Source organism: Equus przewalskii, chromosome 14 (genome assembly GCF_037783145.1).
Source record: "Equus przewalskii isolate Varuska chromosome 14, EquPr2, whole genome shotgun sequence".
NCBI lineage: Eukaryota > Metazoa > Chordata > Mammalia > Perissodactyla > Equidae > Equus > Equus przewalskii.
In genome coordinates this window covers 62,373,352-62,393,341 of record NC_091844.1, presented here as the reverse complement: position 1 = coordinate 62,393,341, position 19,990 = coordinate 62,373,352, and the positions used below count along the sequence as shown (strand labels likewise).

The following is a 19,990-nucleotide window of genomic DNA, read 5'->3' as shown; positions in this document are numbered from 1 at the left end:
AATCCTGGGCATGATATTCCCCAAAGAGCTGAGCCACATTCAGTGAATACTGCCAAATATTTTTGAGGTTGAATTGCTCTGGGGCTCATTATCAATGGGTTTTCATCTATTCTTTTTGAATCAATGATTTCCTTTGTTGGATTTAGACTGTCTTTGTATTCTCTTGACACTCGTAACAAAAGATGCCTGATTTAGAAATGCTGTTTGCTAGAAAAATCCAACATCAGGTGAGTCATTCTGTCCATTAACCACCTCTGTTCTTCACTTGTGTGTGAACTGTGCTCGCTCCAATGGGGTTTACCTCATTCTGTGTTGGGCTCGATTTCCACTTGAAAAGTAAACTTTTGTTTCTGTTCTCAGCAGTTCCTCAATCTTTCTCATTTTGTTCTCACTTCCTTCTCTGGTTCTCCCTGCAACCATCCCCATCTGACCTCTCATTTAGGACTTTTAAATCATCAAAGTGAAAAGCAGGAATAATGAGTTTCAGAATAAAAACCTTATCTCTATCACCACCAAATTCCTTGCCAAGAATTTTCCAAACCACTTAGGCATAACAATTGCTCATTTTTATTACTCAGTTGTGCTATTCTGCTTTTTCAATAACTGCGCATCAGATATATACATGTGCCATATATTTTTATGTCTTTTACTTTACTTTTATTATATCAATTACTGAAAGGTCATTCAAATTTTCAGGTGAACCAATCTATCTGAAAGGCCTATACTACTAGAATTTTGTTCAAAATAAGAGTTTTTTTTTCTTTTTCTTTTTATATGTAAGGCAAGGGATTAACTATAGTAACCAGTTGGGGTTTTCTGTAGTTCTAGAAGTGGCGAATATATGTACATGGTAAACTCTGAGTAGTAAGAGAGTCACATATTTGTAAAGTTAAAATAGTTAAGTTGGCAGATATCTCTGGTGCTATTTATAGTCTTTATTACTGAATGTGTCTGATATTAATTGTGTTAAATGTTAGATGTTAAATCCAGAGGACTGCTCTAAATTATGGAATGGACATATTTTTACCAAATATCAAATATAAGAAGGCAGAGTTTTACCTTCTTAACAAGCATAGATAAAAACTTTTAAAAAACTCTGAATTTTCTGGGAAGCTCAGTTCAATAGCATGTGGGAGACATCACGGTTAGATAAGTGTGGCTAAGCTCTGGAGGGAGGCACTGTGTTCGAATCTCTACTCTCTCTCTGTGAGCTTTTTGGTTAATAATTCATCTTCTTTAGGCCCATTTTCTCTTACCAGTAAAATGGAGATCTAATTGTATTTATTTCAGAGAATTCTTATGAAAATTTTCATGGAAAGTGTTTAACACATTGCCTAGCACATACTAAGTACTTGGAAAGTATAGTTATTTCTTCTTGTAGGCAGAATCAAAACTATTTTGTAGCATGACTTTCCACAATTGAATTAATTCAGGACTTTAGGGAAACATTTTGTAAGTCAGTGATCACTCATCAAAGTAGACACGTGAGGGTAGTTCTTTAAAGTGTTTCTGCTTATCAAACGTAATCTAGCTAGACATTTGTTAGAGATAGTCAGTTCAGCTGGTAGCATCCACCCAAAGCACTTTTATCTTATTGGTTGGCACTTTCGTGTTAATATGATGCAAACTTGAAAACCTCAATCAGTCACTGGCTTAAAAAGTTTCAAAGCTCTTGTCAAGAAATGATGCTGAAATATTGACTTATTTTTATGGGTACAAGCATCGCTCTTGTCTCTTTTGACAGTTGATTTAAAGTCTTTGTCTAGTATGTCCAATATCTGGTCTTCGATTGGTTCTGTTCATTTATTTTTTCCCTTTAATGGGTCATACTTTCCTGTTTTGTTGTATGCTTTGTGATTTTGTTGCCGCTGTTGAAAACCAGACAATTGAATATTATGATATGGTAACTTTGTAAATAAGATTCTTCTCCTTCCTCAGGGTTTGCTTTTCTCGATTGTTGAAGGTTGCAATCATCTGTTTGTTTAGTTACTTTTCCAAACTATTTTTGCAGTAATTGTATTCCTCGTCATGTGTGCTCACTGAGGTCTCTGTTCCTTTAGCTATATTCAGCTAGTGTTGTGATAGAGATTTTCCTGAACACCAGGATCTAAAACAAACAAACAAATGAACACCTATCCTAGTCTTTGCAGGCTGGCTCTGTGCTGTGGTACTTCTTCAACACTCAACCAGGCCATTTATAACTTTGTCTTAGCCTTTACTCCATGCTTATGCTAAGCCTAGAGATCAGCCAAAGGTGAAAGCTTAAGGTCTTCTTCCAAGGCATTTTAGGAACATGAATTCTGCCCTGAGCATAAGCATGGCTTCCTAAATTCCTGAGTATACATGTGTGGTTTTCAAAGTGCCAATTTCCCAAAGATTGTCCCCAGCTTTTCCTGTCAGGCTTTATGCTGTATATTGTATGTCTAAGCCATAGCCTTTTACCCCAGGTGGCTATGGATTTTCCATTCATTTTATAATGTTTTCAAGGAATGTCTGCCATTTTTTTGCTTTCACTGATTCCAAGTTAGGTGAAACAGAGGTGAGTGTCTTGCATCAGTCCTTCAGGTCGCTCCCATATAGGTTAGAACAGACACAGTAATTTCAGTTAAAGTCTGCTCTGCTCTCTCTGGAACCAGGTACCGGGATCCCACACTGGGAATGCAGGCTGCCATCTTCAAGACTGCGGTTAAGATGGGGAGGAATGGAACAAGGGCAAGTAAATATATCGCAAAGCTTTCTTACTGTTTTCAAGTTACTTACTTCTTGACTCAGTATTTTCTTGGTTACTATGAACTTTTTACCGTTTTCCAAATTTCTGACAAAGTTAGTTCTGACAGTTTCTGCTTGATTTTTGTTTCTGTGGAGCAACAGGAATTTGGAGCTTTCTACTCTGCCATTCTGCTGATATCACTCTTTCCTCTGTCTCTTTTGAAGTGAATCAACTTAACATCTGGACAGAGTTATAAGTATGTTTTACATATTTTTTCACCAAAAAATTGTATCTTGATCTTTCTCAGGTATGATTGCTAAAGCTAACATTACTCGTTTTAGCACATAACATAGATGACTTGTCCTAATGTATTTATAATATATTTAAGATTATGACCTTAGTAGATCTATCAGCTATTAAAACTTAGCTCAATAAAATAGCATTGGAAAAAGGCATTAGATATGCTGATCATTTGTATAGTAAAAGCATATTGAGGGCCTAATACACTCCAGGCATAATAATGATAGATCCTGAGTATTTAAAATTGCATACAACACTGTCTCTGATCCTGAGCTACTTGGACATGAGAACAAGTAAGGAAAATACAGTGTGATAAATGCTACAAAGAAGGTATGTATAACATGCCAAGGGAACTGAGAGAACCCAGAGATAGTTCTGAGGAGAGAATCACAAGATTTCAAAGAAGATATTTATTCAGAGACTTAGAAGATGAATTGGAGTTTAGCAGGCATTCATGAAGGGATGTGGTATTCCAGATGGGATCAACAGCATGGACAATGACTTACACATTTAAAGCACGGTCTGTTACAGGAATAGAGAAAAGTTTAGCTAGACTAGAAGAATGAGCTGTGGGAGAAGCTGCAGGAAGGAAAGCTAGAAAGTTAGGTTGTAGTATTGAGAGGCGATGCATTCCATGCAAACGGGTTTAGACTTGATCCTGTAGAGAAAGGAATGACATAATCAGATTCTCCAAATTCAGACTCCCATATTCTTTCTCTATAAATCCAAAACACTCATTTTGGGGGCAATGAGGACCAAGTATCTTTTCTGTGAAAGATATTTTATGTAAAGCCAGGGACCCTGGAATGAATAAGATATGCTTTCTGGCGTTCAATTAGTTCATAACCCATTAGGCATTACTACTTCTCACCTTTTTCTGTGTCACCTACATTCACAATTCTCCTCAAATGATCAGTCCTACTCCTGTGGATTCCATTCTTAAGAAAAGGCTTTACCATCTACTTTAGTGGGGGAAAATAATAAATGCCATGAGCTGCCTCAGATTTCCTCCTTCTCACTTCAGATTTTCCAGTACTGTGTTTTTATCACGCCTCCCTTTCCTTACATGGTCTCTACTCAAATTCTTAGTCAGCAAAAGCTGCTCTCCTTCCAAATATAATTTCTCCTCTTGTATCCTCAATCATATCATCTAAATCATTTAAGATCTTCACTGATGATCTTCTCTCTTGCTTGCATTTCAATTCACTACAGCCTCTCTTCTTTCCTTATCTGCTAAAATCCTAAGATGTTTTAATTTTCTCATCACCTAACTCATTTATTGGATTCCTGGAATCAAAAGCCCATCAAGTCCAACTATTCTACTAAAATTGCACTCTTAAAGACACTAGTGATATCCTAGTTACCCAACTAGGAACGTTAGCTCCACCTCAGTATTCACCTTCTCATCAGCAATTGACATGTCTCATCTTCTTTGGTTTCCAGTAGCCCTCTGCTGGGATCGCCCTGAGTCTTCTGTGTTCAGCTGCAGTAGCCTTTCCTAGTCTTCAAAGACATCACATTTGTTCCCGCCTCATCAAAATGGCCTTTGCCTTTGCCATTCCCTTTGCCTAGAACGCTCTGTTTCAGATGTTCATCTGCACATTTTCTTCTTACCATACAAGTCTCTGCTCAATGTCATTTTCTTAGTGGGGTCTACCTTTAACACTGTGAGTGGCACTCCTTCTCTTCTGTAGCTTTAACTTATTGTGTTATCTTCATGCTGCGCTGTTTACTTGTCTTCATAGCACTTACCACTTTCTTAGTTTCGTTGTTTTATCCTCCTCATTAGTATACAAGATCCTTGAGAACAGGGATATTTTCTATCTTTCTATCTTGATAACTGTTCTACTCAAAACCTAGAGAAACACAGTAATTACTGATACATAGTAATTCTCAATAAATAGTGATGGATACATCAATAAACCACAAAGCTCTTTCTCTCTTATTTGGCCTCTTTTCTTCCTTTATTCCTTCCTTCTCAATTTTTCAGAGTTTAAAAAAATATATAAGATGTATATTTATTAAAAATATTTCATTTAAAATATTTCATTCGAAACAAATACTGGAAGTGAGGTAAATGAGCCAGCCAAACTATCTAAATGTATGCCCTGACCTCGGTTCCTCCCGAATTTGTCTTTAAATTCTCTTCCTCAAGTGATGTTATCATGTTTTGGACTAATGCTCAAATCTAAATCTCTGTTCTTGATCTCCCTCTGTTTATAATTTTTTAAACCTCACGTAGTTAGATAGCTACTCCTGAGTGGCCCATTGAGCACTAATTATTCTGCAAAGTTATATTGTGCCAGACGCTAGTGCTACAAAGATGAACAAGACACAGTTCTTAGAACAGTGGTGTTCGTAGTCTGATAGTTTATAGTCTAATAAGGAAAAATAGATATGTAAAAATTAAATTGACTAGAAAAAGTGCTACACTTCTGGGTTGTACAGCTTGAACTAAGAGCAGGAAACAAAGAGACCATCCACTGATAGTATGTCACGTTCAACTTCATTAACAGGAACAAGTCCTTCCCAATCAAGTCTAGAAATATTAAGATGGAAAGACTTTCTCCTTCACTAGTTAATATAGTTCCACTAGGAACATCCAATCAAATTAGAGAGTCAGGATAATGCAGTGGTTAAATTATAGTCTCTTGCATCAAGCTACCTAATTTCAAATTCTGGTCTATGCCATTTATTGGACAAGTGTTTGGTTTTGCCTCAATTTCCTCCTCTGTAAGATGAGGGTAATAATAATAATAATACTTACCTCAATGAGTTATTATGAGAATTCAAAGAATTAATATAATGTAAAGAGCCAAACATTGAACACTCAATAAATATTATCTGTTCACAATTTATTCTGCACTACCAAACATATATCTGCGGATTCCACAAACAAGAAAGCAGTAGCACGTAGAGTGTTATAAACTTATGTTTCCATGTTTTCACGTTTTTCAGTTTTTTCTTTTTCCCCATGAGATTTAGCCTATTAGCTCAACACTATTTCTCAACACTATTTCATTTTCTATGCTTCAGAGTTCCTGACACCCTTGAGAGACTTTCTATCCAAGATCATTTCATGGATAAGGGTCTGCCATATTTTTCTACATAGCCATAGGCAAAGGACTATGATATTTTTGTGCCATGGTGGACCAGGGCATGCTACCTCACCTCCTTCTTGCACTCATCCTTTGAGTAGATGCTTTCTCTTCTTTTGGATTTTTATTTTCAACACCTGCTGCTTATGTAAATTTGTCCATGTGACACACCTGCTTGTCTTTAATTCTTTTTTTTTGTTTGCACCCACTTAAAGTTTTCTCTATTTTTAAGAGGCTGCCCAAAACACATTTTGTTTCGAAACTGAAATTTCAAGAGTACTTAGTCAATAAAGCATTGAGTAAACTTTAAGTTCAAGAACAACAACACACACAAAAATCACAGACAATAATCAGAGGTTCTACTTAGCTCATACAGCACAGATTCCTCTGTACATTTTTATCAGTTTTCAAGACATTGTTTTAGGAGGTAAATTCTGAAGGAGACTGCTTTAAAGTCATCCTCTTTAACAGTTACATCTCACTGTCTTCCAGGTCTAAGAGTTATTTGATGAATCTGGTAATAACACCACTACATATTTTTATAGCACTTAACAGACATTCAAGTGCCTTCACAGACATTATCTCATTTGATCCTCACAACCAACAGTGAGATAAGCCTTATTAACACCTTCACCAGCTGCTCCCATTTTCTTTGAATATCTTTTCAGTGGAGAAACCAGTTTTCCTTTGGTGGGCAGGTACACTGACCCAAATACCCCTCCAGATCTCCTTTTCCTTTTCTGCAGCCACCCAGTTGACTTTCCCTGACTCTCCCAGCCGGCTCTGCTCAATGAGCATTCTTCTCAAAGGTCCTGCAGTTCTCAACACTGTCTACATATTAGAATTACTTGAAGAGTTTTTTTTAAAAAAACACTTTGTGTCTGGGTCACCTTTAGACCAGTTACATCAGAATCACAGGGCAAGATGGGAAGTGTCCAGGCAGCGGGATTATTTTTTAAAGCTTTTTGGGTGATTTTAACAGCCAGCAATGCATTATCACCCTCAGTGGCTTTTCTTTTAAGATAAGTAATTTCATATTTCTGTTTGTTCAAATAGCAATAAATTTTATTTATATATTGTTTTATTATTAAAGTATTCTCATATGTATTATTTCTCAATGAGACTCTATTTTAGGCATATGATTAGTATCCCATTTTATAGGAATGGAGGCCCAGAGAGGTCAGCTTTCTGGCTGCAGATTATTAAATTTGTAAGTAGTGTGGCTGTGTGCGTCTGTGTGTGTGAGTGTGAGTGTGTGTGTGTGTGTGTGTGTGTGTGTGTGTGGTGGAGGAAGGGAGGAAGAGAGTGCAATCCAGGTTTTCTGACCTCTAACTTGACGAACTTTCCTTCCCCTTGTGTGGTCCTTGGGTCCACAGGAGCTGCATCCTCACCTGGAAGTTTGTTTAAAATGCAGAATCCCCAGCCCCATCCCAGATTTACTGAATCAGAAGCTGCGTTTTAACAAGTCCTCCAGGTGATTCAGATTCTCATTAAGTTTTGGAAAGTGCTGCTTTACACCATGCTACCTCTTGGAATTTTCAGTCTTATATTTGGTGCTGTCTTCATAAAAAATATGTTGTATATGTTGATGTCACAAGGGGTAATTTTTCAGAGTTCTTGCCTATAGTTTACCGTCGAGTTTATTTTCCAGTCTTTTAACTATGACTAGAGATATCTTTTCCTTAGTCCTCCTACTGCCCTGGAAATGAATCTTTGATCATTTTCTTCTGCTCTGAACTTCTCAGATACGAGAGCTATGGAGGACCCTGGGAGGGTTGATGTTGCTTTTGCACTGTCATAATTTTCTTCCTTTTTCTGAGGCAGAGGGTATAACTAGGAAAACGCCAATCAGACCCCTATTAAAATTTAGATTCTCAGTGGATCTTGCTGAATTCTTGTTCCTTATTATCATGGCTCACAGTCCATAAGAGGACTTTAGGGATCTCATGCAGTAATGTCTTTCCTGATAGGTATTCTCTCTACACACTTAAATGGAAAAGGTTCCTAGTGATATGCATTTCACTTTACTGAGCTCTACATTTCTCTCTGCTTCCCTAATGAGTTCTGAACCTGGAGAAGCCTCAGAGAAGACAGAAAGAACTATTGTGGATGCCACAATTCCAAGACTGAGGCGGCCGAGGCTCTCTCATGGCTACTGCAGCTGAAATCAACAAACAGGGTTGTTTTCTGAATCGAAGGCTATGCTGAAGTGTTTCAGCAGTGTGGGGAGTAGTCCTGACAGCTTGTCTCCTGATCCACTGTGCAGTTTCTGCAACACAACAACCGCTCTGGGCTTAAATTGCTTCACCACCTCTCTGTATCTGTTTCCACCCCAGTATTTCCCCAGACTCAGAGAAGTTAATGATTTTGTGCTTCTTTTGGGGGAGAAAATACACAAAGCCCTAGCAATGATCCTAAGGTTAATTTGCAGCTTTCCTTTGAGAAGGGAATATGTGCATCCCAACTGTATGCTTGGTATGTAAAAGTAAACATGGTTAGGAATCAGCCAAATTCATGCAAGAAACATAAAATGCATATCACATGTTTAAAAATGCAAACAAAACAGAACAAAACACAAACTGACCCTTGTTTAACTCCCAGGAGCTCTTTCTTGATAGCTCTCCTGGTACATTTATATTTTGCCTTGTGTTACAGTACATTTTTATCCTCTGTAATTGCCTCTAAGCTGCTTGAAGCGTCTTACATCTTTTCATTTCCTAAGGTGCCTAGCACAGTGCTTTCCCCATAGCACAGACCCTCATTGGAGTCCATGCACATGTCAAATTAAATACTGGGGGAAAGAAGAAATATGAGTCAGGGCATTGGAGTTCTACTCCCATTTCAGGCACTGAGGAGAAAGACAAAGTAGGGAGAGCAATAAACATTCCTGGGTTTTGTTTCTCATCTGTGAAATGTGGATGTAAGAAGGGAAGATCTTTCAAATCCTTTCCACTCGCACCATTTTAGCAATCTGAGTTGGAGATGTGGGAGACAGCCAAGTAGAAAAGCCCAGCTGGAATCTCAGGTGAGATATCACCATTAGAAGCATGTTTTGGGGAGTCCTTGGCATATAGGAATTAATTAAACCATAGACGGGATGAGATCTCACTGAAAGTGTGTAGAGTAAGAAATGGTTTAAGGTGGGACTTCTGTCAAATAACTTGTGGAGGACGAATGGAGGAAGGGAAGCCTGTGGTGACTACTGACAGGCAGTATTGATGGGTAGAGGGAAGGTCAAGATAAAGTGTGGTCATAGAAGCCTCCCCTCCCCTCCCATGGGAAGGCAACTTGCAAGTTGTGTGGTTGCAGTTCTGCTGGGTAGGTGTGTCTAAAGGATAGGAGAACTCAATCCTACCTCCTTAGCATCAGTTGACTCTCACTCCCCTTTCCTCTCCATCCCCTCTGGGGTTGAGGAGAACACTAAATGTGGTCTGCGTACCCTACTCCTTGTTCACTTGTATTCATTTTTATATGTTAAAATTTCACAAATGATATCACTTTTAAAAATACGGATGCAGTGTTAAAATCTTTCCTTTGCAAATGTATAGCATAAAGCCCACACCCCATTGCATGGCAAAGAGGACCTTTACCATCTGGTGTCTTTCATTCAGCCTTTTTCAGGTCCATATTCTCCCAGTCCCACTCCAAATGCCTTGCTTCATCAATGTCACATGATTGTTGGTTCACAAATATACACGTTCTTCTACTCTACTGTGCCCTTGATTATTTTCTCTCTCTACCTAGAGAGATTTGCTCATTTTTCTTTCTTGGCAAATATCTATTCAGTGTGTAAAACATATCTCAAGCATTTCCTTTTTGGATTACCATCTTTCTAGGTCCTTTTGTAGCTCTCACATTTGCTCCAGTAGCACTTTGCACATGCTCCCATTACCCTTTTTTATCTCATCTCATCATTTGTTGTCTACACACTCTAGGCAGAGTGCTTGATGCTTTATTTTCACTGGGTCCCAAGGCAAATTTGGACTGAAATTTTTACATAAGGATTCAGATTCATAGATCTTGTTCTTTTTCTTTTTTTTGAGGAAGATTAGCCCTGAGATAACATGTGCTGCCAATCCTCCTCTTTTTGCTGAGGAAGACTGGCCCTGAGCTAACATCTGTGCCCATCTTCCTCTACTTTATAGGTAGGATGCCTGCCACAGCATGGCTTGACAAGCAGTGCATAGGTCCACACCTGGGACCCAAACCGGCAAACCCTGGGCCACCAAAGTGGAACATGCAAACTTAAACACTATGCCATGGGACCGGCCTCCGTCTTGTTCTTTTTTTGATCAATGGGTTCCACACACATTTGTAGGCTCCTCCTATATTCCTGGTACTGTGAAATGTGCTGTGTTACAAAGTCATAGGGGTAGGGCGAGTCTGGGTAACTGACAGCCAAGGTGACCTGCTAAAAGTTACCTTTGTTCCTTATCCATAGCCATTGTTCAAGGGAATGCGTAAGAGGCATATCTCTGACATGCATGCTGGTATTATTTCTTCTTAAATTCTGATATTGAACATGTTAAAAATACTCTAGGTGACAGATCTCTGTTATAACATTTTGCAACCCCATGAAAGAATGACCTTCATTAATCCCTTATAAGCAGCTCAAAAAGGTGAATAAAACCATGGCATATTTGAGTTGCTTTCAATCCCATAATTAGCTAGTACATTGTGTGACACATAGGAAGACTGAATAGAACTTTCTGTGTGTGTGTAAAGAAGGTTGGACCTGAGCTAAGATCTGTTGCCAATCTTCCTCTTTTTGTTGAAAAAAGATTGTTGCTGAGCTAACATCTGTGTCAATCTTCCTCCTTTTGCTTGAGGAAGATTGTGGCTGAGGTAACATCAGTGCCAATCTTCCTCTATTTTACGTGGGATGCCACCACAGCGTGGCTTGATGAGTGGTGCTAGGTCTCCACCTGGGATCTGAACCTGCCAACTGTGGGCCACTGAAGCAGAGTGTGCGAACTTAACCATTATGCTGCTGGGCAGGTCCCTGAACAAAACTTTTTAAATGAATGAGTAACCTTATTTTTTCCACAAAACTATATTTTCAACAAAAAATGAATTATTTCTTAAAAGAGCTTAGCAAAATATCTTAAGGCAGGTATAAAAAAACAAAAATACCTCAGACTAAAATGATATACTTTGAACAAATGTTATCTCATCAATTAGAATTTAAGTTAACTTTCTTTTTGCTTAACATTGACTTATCCCAAATATTGTTTGAATAAGCTGTCTAGAATGACCTCCTAAGCCGGTTGGTGATCATACCTCTGGCTTCTTTTAATAGCTGCCTTCATTTCTTGTCATGGCTACTACCAGTGGTCAGTTTGGTTTAATTTGTTTCTTTGGTTGTCATTTAACCCAAATCAAAACTACAGGCAACATTTCCTCCTTTTTTTCTGTTTCTGCTGACTTAATTTTTTGTCAAAATACCTAGGTTTCTCTGAAGCTTAGATATCATTTTTGGTGAACCTAAATGAGCCATCCTATAACTTTATCTAGTATGAATTTGAGGCCTCTCATAATTTCTTCTAATTCCAGGAGATGTTTTTCCATTCCCTTTTCAATACTTTATTATCTCACAGAGAGTTTAAAATCCTATGTTTTTTTTCAATCAATAGAAAGAGAAAGAGTAAAAAAAACATGGCACTAACCACATTGTTTTAGAATTATACATTTACACATGCCTATCCCCAGAGTCTAAATGTTCTCTTTTTCATATTTTTATCTGTGGTATCTGTCATGGTATTTGGCACATGGTTGATGTGCTAAAATTTGCTACTCTAAGTCTGCTGGTATATTACCCTGTGGTTTTCCTTTGCTATCCAGAAAGGAAATTCTCAGCTGTTTGCTTTCCCAGCTTTTCTTTCTTTGGCTTCCTACTCTTCCTGATCGATATCATGGACTCATTAAATTCATTGGTTGCCTCAGGAAGCATGTTACATAGGATCAGATAGATTTGCTTTCTGAGACAATTTTTCTACTGAAAGAATTTCAGGAGGGAAACATTCCAGCTTGCATTGGATTATAATTTCTAGATGCGTCTAAGAAGACCTTAATGCTTATCAACTTCATAAGTAGAAATGCAATGGTCAAGCACTTAGATTCTGTACAGCCCTGAAAATCTTCTCCTCTTAGTGAAAGATGAAACATCTTCATATGGTTTTCTCCCTAAGACTTGTTTGAAGGATGGGTATATGAAGGTAGCATCCACAGTCTCTCTTACCTCCTTTACCTAACCAGATGTGATGACTATGTAGTTCTTAGGTAACATTTTTACCTATGGCTTTTAACACAAGCACTGTCCACCAGGTAAATTGTTTTCCAATCAAATTCTCACTTCTAGCCAGTTTCTGTGCAATTGTTTATATTTGAATTTTGTCCCATTCTCACATAACTGGATGCTTGGGTCCCTGGTATCTTTGCTTCCAGGGTTACATTAGAGAACAACAACAACAAGTCGTTAACTTGGCTCTTCTCTTTCTCAGGAATCTTACTCTATTGGTTATTCCCTAAGAGAATACTCTCCTGATTTTCCTCACATCTCTATGGCTACCCTGTCTCTTTGTTTACATTACTAATATGGCTTCTTCACCTCAAACATTACATTTAGGAATTGTTCAAGGCTTGGTTCTACACTCTAGTTTCTCCATATTTTCTCCTAAGCAGACTAAAACACGCCAATAGCTTTACTAACCACCATAGGCACACACGTATGTCTCTAGCCAAGACCTCTCCTCTGTACTCTGGGCATATATAAGCAACTGTCTACTTGCCGTTTTGGGGGGGATGTCTGAAAGAAACTTCAAACTTAACACGGCCAAACTAAACTCATGATTGTGCTCCCCAAAGTGTTCCTATTTCTTTGCTTCTTATTTCAGTGAAGAGCCCAATTATCCATCGACTAGTACAGACCAGAAAACTAGAACTAGTCCTTTTCGATGATTTCTTTCTTTTCCCATATCAAATCTATCAACAAATGTCCTCTAGGAGATTTTTTCTAACTAGTACCCGAATCCTCCCATCTTCTCTATAAGTATGAAACACCCTAGTTCAAGCTACCAGTCTCTCTAAAATGTTATAAAATGCCACTGTATTCATCTACCTACATCTTCCCTTACATCCTTTTAATCCTGTCTTCACATGGCATAGGACATAAATCTACTAACATGATATAGAACAGCTTTTCTCAAAGTGTCATTTGGGGATCTATTCAAGGGTTTCACAAGGTCAAAATTATTTTTTTTAATAATACTACTACTTTTTCACTCTCATTCTCTCTCAATGGGACTGGAATTTTCCATGGCAACCTCACCTGTGATATGGCAACAGAGCAAATGCAGAAGTGTTTGAGATGTGAGAATGTGAGAATCCAGTTGTCCTTTATTAGGGCAAATATTAGAGGGACTTGCAAAAACAAAACAATGTTACTTTTCTCACTGATTCTTTTTCTTTTGAGACATAGTTTTTTTAAAACAAAAATCATGTTATTCATGTTAACATGGAGTAAATTTATTTTGTTACTTTAAATTAACAAATACTTTAAAAATTTCTTTGGTTTAATTTATAAAATAGTAAGTTTTGATAGATGTAATGCTCATATAAGCCAAAGTTCTTTGGAGTTCTCAGTAAGTTTTAAGAGTATAAAGTGTTCTTGAGACTAACGTATTTGAGAACCATTGGCCTAGAAGGCCATCCACGGCCTGGCCAATACCTAAATTTCCAAATTCCTCTTTCTCCACACCACACTACTCTTTTTCTACTCTATCAACCATGACTTCTTTCAGTCCCTAGTTCTTGAGTTAATCCCTTCCAATACAGGTCACTCTGCCAGAAGCTCTTTTTCCCACCCTCTTTATTCCAGTATACTTGAAGTTATTCTTCAGATTTCATTATCTCAGTTGTCATTTTCTTAGGCAAAACTTGCCTCATTTTTACTGGGTCAAGTTTACTATTTTGGTATCTCAAGCATTTGTACCTCCCAATCACTGTTATGGTTATAATAGTACATTTGTTTCTGAGATTATTTAGTTAACGTTTGAAGGCCCACTAGCTGAAAATGCCATGAGATTGGGAACCGAGTCTGTTTTTGTTCAACACTGAGGTTCCAGTGCCTAGCATGGTACCTGGCATCTAGTAGGAATTTAAAGAATGAATCAAATGGGTGAGCTGGAATTATGCCACAGGCACAAAAATAGTCCTAAAACATGTAGTGTTACAAAGGGGAAAAGTGAAATACAAAAATAAAACCAAGAGATTCTCAAGGTGGGTAAGAATTTCACAAGGATTTGGGCAGAAAGAGAGGAATCTAATGATCCATCTAGAAGGGAAAATGAGACGAGAAAGGCCCAGGGATAGAAAAGCACCAATTGGAAAATTATATTTATCAAGAAGGAAGAGCAGATTGAAGGGTGTAGTAGGAGATAAGATTAGAAAGATAATTAAGAGCCAAATGCTCAGGCCCTTGGATATTAACCTCAGGAATGTGAGCTTCAAATCATGAACAATGGGGAATCTAATAGGTGCCTGTGGAAAGGACTGAAAGGAAAAATAGTCCACTTTGGGCACATTCATCTACTACCAGTGTGCGAGACAAATTAGAATAGAGCTGGTGAAACTAGTTGGGGAGCTACCTGGACTTTTGCATAAAATTCCTCAAGGATTTGTGGCTACATGAATTCCATTTTCAGAGATCAGGGATAACTTACATGGTGCTGAGATAAAGAATTAAAAATTCAGTAGAATGGGCTTTCTTTCTCACAGTCTTCCAAGTTATTTCCCAAAGCTAAAGAGTATTTTCACGATCCTGAGCGAGCACAGTTTTGTATGTTGGTGTCCAACGAGATGGTTCTGGAAATTTCTGTTTTGGTGGGTATGACATATGTTTACTCCCCTTCATGACCTGGTCTGGGAAGCTGTAATTGTACACCTGGTCACATGATGTTTCATCCCTTTATGGTGCATTCACCAACTGCGTTGTAAATATCTTCACTCCAGACTGAATTTTTATATACTTGGAATCATGTTGGAACCAAAACTCCAATAACTAGAGCTGAAATGAAAGGTGAGACATTTTTTCATTTTCTCTTAAACAAGTTTATAGTAAGTTTGCCTCCAGGAATCACAATATCTATGAGCTCTATAAATGGTTGTTCTACAGATAAAGCATGTGAGTTGAGTCTGTTTTAAAAATCGAACAAATGAGAACATGAAGCTTTATGCCCTGGAACTTTGCTAAGAATTTTCCGTGTGGGCTTTTGCAAACCCTTAAGTGGCTACACAAGTGGGGACTCTGAGTAGAAAAACTTTTAGCATTATGAGGAATACTTCCCCCTCTACCTTAGGAATGGAAGAACCCATAATCTGTCATCTTTTAAGGTGCTGGAATGCATTTGATACATCCAATCTGTGGGGACTACCATTTGCTTATTACTTACTCTGGGCTAGCACTATTTTGGGTCCTTTAAGTAAATTCTGCAATCTAATTCCTATAAAGCCCTGGATAGCAGTAGTCTTACTTTTATCTCCATTAAAAAAATGATGACTCCAAGAGTGAGAAAATTTAAAGTAACTTCTTCAAGTTCACATAGCTAGTAAGTGTTGGAGCTGGGCTTCTCTGACCCAGGGAGGGGGAAGTTCGTCCTTCTATCTTTTTTGAGTACTTATGGCTGAACTCATAATAAAATTGACACAAGACCAGATTATCAGGAGAAAAACCAATTTACTGTGTACATAGTGGAGATCATATGAATGATGCTCAGAGAGGGAACAAAGCAGGCAGTTTATGTATCTTTTTACACAAAAACCCAAGAAATTTGTGAGGAATAGACAGGACAGAGAAACTTAGGTGTGGGATATATAATTAGTGAGGAATTTAAGCAGAGTTTAGGCTTTAGGTAGTAAGTTAGTAAAAGTAACAAGTTTTGTTTACACAAGATTTGTTTATACAGGCTTCTTGGCCCTGACTTCCCTAACTCTGGTGATAAGGATGTCTTGCTCCTGGTGTGGGGAGAGTACATTTCAAATGAGAGATTTATTTCCTGCTTTCACCGAGACTAGAGAGAGGAGGGGCAAATGCTTCTCAAGTAAGTTTAATTCAAAATAATCAATATGTTATTGCGGCATATTTTGGGGTGGCCTGACCTGGGCCTCAACACAATTATTCACTCAAAAGAGACTTTGGAGAGTTACTAGTGAATAAGAGCTCTGTTCTCATGGAGCTTGTATTCTAGAAGTAGAGAAAGATTCAGACAATCAGCAAGCAAGTAAATAACTAAGCAACATGCTTTCATGTTGATATGAAATCTATGATCAAAATAAAGCAGGGTAAGGGGATAGAGAGGGAAGAGAGAATTTTTGATCCTATTTGTGATAGAGTGATGACATCAGTCTTCTCTGGGGCAAATAACATTTGCACTGAGCTTTGAATAAGGCGGTGAATCAAACCTTATGAATGTTTTAGGGAAAAGTATTCTAGGTACGGACCCTAAGGATAAAAAGTGGTGGCATATTCCCCGCATAGCAAGATTCACAGCATCTTCCCCTCACAGGGTGGCCAAAGCAGTATGAGCCCAGACAGAGCAGTAGGAGATGACTCTGGAGAGTTAGTTAGGATTAGATCATGAAGGCCTTTGTTAGCTATAATAAAAAGTTTGGATTTAATTTTTTAGACTGGTGGGAAGCCATTGGATGGTTTTGAACAGGGAGTTAGTGTGATTTATGTGAGCTAAGGTGAGACTGGAGGATAAATGAGGAAAAGGGTAGAAATAAGGAGACCAAGTCGAAGGCCATTGACAGAGAAAGGTTTTGGTGACAGACTGGGTTAACAGAAGGTGAGGTGCTCAGAATAAAAAAAATATCAGGAAGTATTTGTTGAATTGAACTGAATTTAAATTCTCATGCTATTTCCTACAAAATTTTCAATTATTTTTTTGATTTTCATTCCTACTTCTCTAAAGGGAAAACTATTTCTCTCTACTCACACTTGTGACATCAAATATTTGAGATTTTCCCTGTACTAGTTGAGTGTCCTATAATTCAATTCAATTCTGACGCTATCTACCTGAAGTTAGTGTCAGATCCCACAATTTAAGGGCTCAGTCCCACAAGATTGCCCCCACTTCAGATGCCAATCACAAGTCCAGGCTTCCCATATTTCTGACCGACTGGCTATAAATCAGTCTTCCCATGACCTCCTCCTTGAATTTAATAATTCGCTAGAATGGCTCACAGAACTCAGGAAAACGATTCACTTAGAATTACTGGTTTACTATAAAGGAGACAACACAGGAACAGCCAAATGGAAGAGCTGTGTAGGGCAAGAAATGCAGGAAGGGCAGTGCAGCTTCCATGCGCTCTTCCGGCATGTCACCCTCCCAGCACTTCCATGTGTTCATCAACCTGGAAGCTCTCTGAACACCTTTGTTTATGGTTTTTATGGAGGTTCCATTACATAGCCACGATTGATTAAATCATTGGCTGTTGGTGATTAGTTCAATCCCCAGCCCCTCTCCCCTGCTCAGAGGTTGGGATGTGGGGCTGAAAGTTTCAACCTTGTAATCATGACTTGGTCTTTCTGGTGACCAGCCCCCATCCTGAAGCTATCTAGGGGGCCCCAGCCATGAGCCATCTCATTAGCATACAAAAGACACTCAGCACTATGGAGATTCCAAGAGTCTTAGAAGGTTTTGTGTGAGGAACTAGAGTCAAATATCAAATATTAGAACAAAAGATGCTCCTAGTGACCCTATCACACAGAAAATTGCCAGGTTTTTGGGAACTCTGTCTCAGAAACCAGGGCAGAGTTCAAATATGTATTTCTTATTATGTCACATGCTAGTACCATAATCTAGGCAGGCTCTCATCTCTTGGTTCTTAGATTATTATATTACCTTATCACTACTGTATTGTCATAGATTATTATAACAGATTTCCCTGATTTCTTTCATTGATATACTCAATCCATCCACTATGCCTGGTTAAAATTATTTATTACAATAATTTACTAATTAAAAATTATTTATTATAATTCTGATGAGAGTTTTCAGATCAAGATTTGTTTCTTCATTCTCCTAATACTCATATTCCTTCCTGTCTTTTATGTCTTTTTTCAAATGCTAGCCTACTTTTCTCAAAGAGGGAGCCATTTCTTACTTATAATTGATGTGACTTTTCAGGTCCAATTGGAATCACCTTCCCTTCCCTTCTAAACTCTCTCACCAAGCTCTCCCTTCTTTGACCTTCTACAGACATTGTTGCTCATCATTTCATCCTAGAAGCGAATTATATGTTATTTTATATTCATTTTTTATTTAATGCATTTAATCACACATTTGTTAATTGAGTTAGTTAACTCACTTATTCATTTGACAAATATCTATCAAGAACCTATTATGTCCTAGGCATTCCTTAAGACACAGGATAGAGTGTGGGCAAACCTATTTTTAAAAATCAACTTTGGGGCCGGCCCCATGGCCGAGTGGTTAAGTTCGTGCACTCCTCTGTGGCAGCCCAGGGTTTCGCCGGTCCGATCCTGAGTGCAGACATGACATTGCTTGTCAGGCTACGTTGAGGCAGCATCCCACATGCCACAACTAGAAGGACCTGCAACTAAGATATATAATTATGTGCTGGGGGCATTTGGGAGATAAAGCAGGAAAAAAAAAAAAACAGATTGGCAACAGTTGTTAACTCAGGTGCCAATCTTTAAAAAAAGAAAATCAACTTTAATGATTGATTAAATGATCAACACTCAATAAAATTCACAGATTTTAAGGAAAAAGTTCAATGAATTTTGACAAACATTTACACTTGTGTAAACTACACCACACTCAAGATATGAAACATTTCCTTCATCTCCAAAGTACAAAGCCTCCTTGTGCACCTTAGTGGTTTATCCCCCACCCCCATCCTGTCCTGTCCCATCACGGTAGCTTAGCACACTGTTTTAGAACTTGAAATAAATGAAGTCATGCGATATAATCTCTTTGATTCTGGCTTCTTTTTTTAATCATCGTCTGTGAGATTAATCTATCTTATTGCATTTTTAGCAGATTATACATTTTTTTTTTAAAGATTTTATTTTTTTTCCTTTTTCTCCCCAAAGCCCCCCAGTACATAGTTGCATATTCTTCGCTGTGGGTCCCTCTAGTTGTGGCATGTGGGACGCTGCCTCAGCGTGGTTTGATGAGCAGTGCCATGTCCGTGCCCAGGATTCGAACCAACGAAACACTGGGCCGCCTGCAGCGGAGTGCGCGAACTTAACCACTCGGCCACGGGGCCAGCCCCCAGATTATACATTTTTTGTTGATAAGTAGTGTTCCATTGTATTGATGCAAGGTCAGTGAGCCGAGGAGTCGAAAGAAAGATTTCTTAGACTCTTAAGATCTGGCAGTAGTGCTCTTTTATTTAGAGAATAGTATAGAATAGCATGGGGACAGGACCCATGGGCAGTCAGAGCTTCTGCTGCGTGGGGACAGGACCCACGGGCAGTCAGAAATGCTGCTGGCATGGGGAGCTGCTGCTGCTGCTGCTGGCATGGGGACAGGACCCATGGGCAGGCAGAGCTGCTGCCGGCATGTTGCTGCTGCCACTTCTGCTGCAAAGTTGGGTGGAGAGTAAGGCTAAATTTAAGGCATAGGTATGTGAGTTATCTCTTTACAAGACAAAGAATATGTAAAAAAGTTAAAATGGTATCAGTGCCCATAGGGTCCAGCCATTGGGCGGTCCCACAGCTTTTAGATAAGAATCAAATTGGATTAAGTAAAGGCCAGAAGCCACCACCCTAAATCAGTTACATGAGGTTGCCAGACAGTAACCAACTTAAGTTCTTGCCTCTGGCATGGATTAAGAGTTTCTAGAGATAAGGCCA

General features: G+C 38.5%; 1 long non-coding RNA gene across 1 annotated transcript in view; it reads left to right on the top strand.

The window, feature by feature from the left end:
* LOC139075796 (uncharacterized) overlaps window positions 1-19,990 on the top strand; it is a 268,847-nt gene that overhangs the window by 92,671 nt on the left and 156,186 nt on the right. The window lies entirely within an intron of this gene.